Genomic DNA, 3,125 nt, shown 5'->3' with positions numbered 1-3,125 from the left:
TGGAATGTCTCTTAGGACACATGTAAATGCAATCTTGAAAAATATAGCAAAGAGAATCTCTTACCTGTCATCTGGCCCAGGTTTTCCTGGGTGTCTTTGACGCCATGATGCGTCGCATGAAGAACAACAGAAGTGCCGACTCTCAAGTGCTCACTGAATTTTTTAAACCAAAATATTTCATGTCTTCTGTCTGCTGAAGCTGGCCGCCTTGCAGCCCCTGCGTCTCTGCAAACAATGAAGAAAAACAAATGGTTCAGTGTTGTGTTTTGAAATATTCTCTAAGGGCAGTGGTAAATGCAATGTTGGAAAATAAAGCAAAACGAATCAAGTACCATTCTTCTGGCCCAGGTTTTCCTGGGTGTGTTTAAGATTATGATGCGTCGCATGAAGAACAACCGAAGTGCCGACTTCCAAGTGCTCAGAAGTACTTGCAACTGTGCTTGTTGGTGCATATTCGTGAAATACATAAGTGCGCAAACTGGCAACACGGACGAGGAAGGGAACAGGACGAGCACTACACATTCAACAGGGTTTATTCATTGAATTTTTTTAACAAAAATATTTCATGTCTTCTATCTGCCGAAGTGCCGCCTTGCAGCCCCTGCGTCTCTGCAAACAATGTAGAAAAACAAATGGTTCAGTGTTGTGTTTTGGAATTATCTCTAAGGGCACTAGTAAATGCAATGTTGGAAAATATAGCAAAAGGAATGAATTACCATTCTTCGGGACCATGATTTTCCTGGGTCTGCTTGACGCCATAATCCGTCGCATGAAGAACAACAGAAGTGCCGATTCTCAAATGGTCGCTGAGTTTTTAAAACAAAAATATTCCTTGTCTTCTTTCTGCCGAAACTAGCCGTCTCGCAGCTCCTTGGTCTCTGCGAAAAAAATACAGAAATACGGATGGTAAAGAATTGTGTTTTGGAATGTCTTTAAGGGCACTGGTATATGCAATGCTGCAAAAGAAAGCAACGCGAATCTAATACCATTGTTCCGACTAAGAATTTTTCGTTGTCTGCTTGACGCCATGATGCGTCGCATGAAGAACAACAGAAGTGCCGACTGTCAACTGGTTGCTGAATTTTTTAAACAGAATTATTCCATGTCTTCTGTCTGCCGAAGCTAGCCGCCTTGCAGCTCCTGCGCCTCTGCAAACAATACAGAAAAACGGATGGTTCAGATTGTGTTTTGAAATCTCTTTGGACACATGTAAATGCAATGTTGGAAAATATAGCAAAGGGAATCTATTACCGTTCTTCTGGCCCAGGTTTTCCATGGTGTCTTTGACGCCACGATGCATCGTATGAAGAATAAGAGAAGTGCCGACTCTCAAGTGGTCGCTGAATGTTTAAAACAAAAATATTCCTTGTCTTCTCTCTGTCGAAGCTAGCCGCCTTGCAGCTCCTTCGTCTGAAAAAATACAGAAATACGGATGGTAAAGAATTGTGTTTTGAAATGTCTCTAAGCGCACTTGAAAGTGCAAGGTTTCAAAATAATGCACCGCGGATCTATTACCATTGTTCGGGCTCAGGATTTTTCTGTGTCTGCTTGACGCCATGATGCGTCGCATGAAGAACAACAGAAGTGCCGACTATCAACTGGTTGTTGAATTTTTTTAAACAAAATAATTCCATGTCTTCTGTCTTCCGAAGCTAGCCGCCTCGCAGCTCCAGCGTCTCTGCAAACTATACAGAAAAACGTATGATTCAGAATTGTGTTTTGGAAGCTAGCCGCCTCGACCCTCCAGCGTCTCTGCAAACAATTCAGAAAAACGTATGATTCAGAATTGTGTTTTGGAACGTCTCTAAGGGCACTGGTATATGCAATGTTGCAAAAGAAAGGAATGCGAATCTATTACCATTGTTCGGACTCAGGTTTTTCCTGTGTCTGCTTGATGCCATGATGCGTCGCATGAAGAACAACAGAAGTGCCGACTGTAAACTGGTTGTTGAATTTTTAGAACAAAAATATTCTGTCTTCTCTCTGCCGAAGCTAGCCTCCTTGCAGCTCCTGCGCCTCTGCAAACAGTACAGAATAACGGTTGGTTCCGATTGTGTTTTGGAATGTCTCTTAGGACACATGTAAATGCAATGTTGAAAAATATAGCAAATGGAATCTCTTACCTTTTTTCCGGGCCAGGTTTTCCTAGGTGTCTTTGATGCCATGATGCGTCCCATGAAGAACAACAGAAGTGCCGAATCTCAAGTGGTCGCTGAATTTTTTAAACAAAAATATTCCTTGTCTTCTCTCTGCCGAAGCTAGCCATCTTGCAGCTCCTTCGTCTCTGTAAAAAATACAGACATACGGATGGTAAAGAATTGTGTTTTCGAATGTCTCTAAGGACACTGGAAAATGCAATGCTGCAAAAGAAAGCAACGCGAATCTATTACCATTGTTCGGGCTCAGGATTTTCCTGGGTCTGCTTGACGCTATGATGCGTCGCATGAAGAACAACAGAAGTGCCGACAATCAAGTGGTTGTTGAATCTTTTCAAACAAAATAATTCCATGTCTTCTGTCTTCCGAAGCTAGCCGCCTCGCAGCTCCAGCGTCTCTGCAAACAATACAGAAAAACGTATGGTTCAGAATTGTGTTTTGGAACGTCTCTAACGGCACTGGTATATGCAATGTTGCAAAAGAAAAGAACGCGAATCTATTACCATTGTTCGGACCCAGGTTTTTCCTGTCTGCTTGACGCCATGATGTGTCGCATGAAGAACAACAGTAGTGCCGACTGTAAACTGGTTGTTGAATTTTTTTAAACAAGGTTAATCCATGTCTTCTTTCTGTCGAAGCTAGCTGCCTTGCTGCTCCTACGTCTCTGCAAACAATACAGAAAATCGGATGGTTCAGATCTTGTTTTGGAATGTATCTTTGGACACATGTAAATTTTACGTTGGAAAATATAGCAAAGAAAATCTATTACCGTTCTTCTGGCACAGCTTTTCCTTGGTGTCTTTGACGCCATGATGCGTCGCATGAAGAACAACAGAAGTCCCGACTCTCAAGTGGTCGCTGTATTTTTAAACAAAAATATTCCATGTGTTCTGTCTGTCGCAGCTGGCCGGCCAGCAGCTCCTTCGTCTCTGCAAACAAAACAGAAAAACGTGTGGCTCAGATTGTGTT

General features: G+C 42.4%; 1 long non-coding RNA gene across 1 annotated transcript; it reads right to left on the bottom strand.

The window, feature by feature from the left end:
- Positions 1-515: 515 nt before the first annotated feature.
- On the bottom strand, positions 516-862 carry LOC144093920 (uncharacterized). Its single transcript, XR_013306354.1, has 2 exons — positions 717-862; positions 516-609 (listed from the first exon to the last, which is right to left on the bottom strand). It is a non-coding gene; the product is annotated as an uncharacterized LOC144093920 (long non-coding RNA).
- Positions 863-3,125: the final 2,263 nt, after the last annotated feature.

This window comes from Amblyomma americanum, chromosome 1, assembly GCF_052857255.1.
Source record: "Amblyomma americanum isolate KBUSLIRL-KWMA chromosome 1, ASM5285725v1, whole genome shotgun sequence".
In the NCBI taxonomy this organism is placed as follows: domain Eukaryota; kingdom Metazoa; phylum Arthropoda; class Arachnida; order Ixodida; family Ixodidae; genus Amblyomma; species Amblyomma americanum.
The sequence above is the reverse complement of the archived record's forward strand: the minus strand, read 5'-3'. Positions and strand labels throughout refer to the sequence as shown.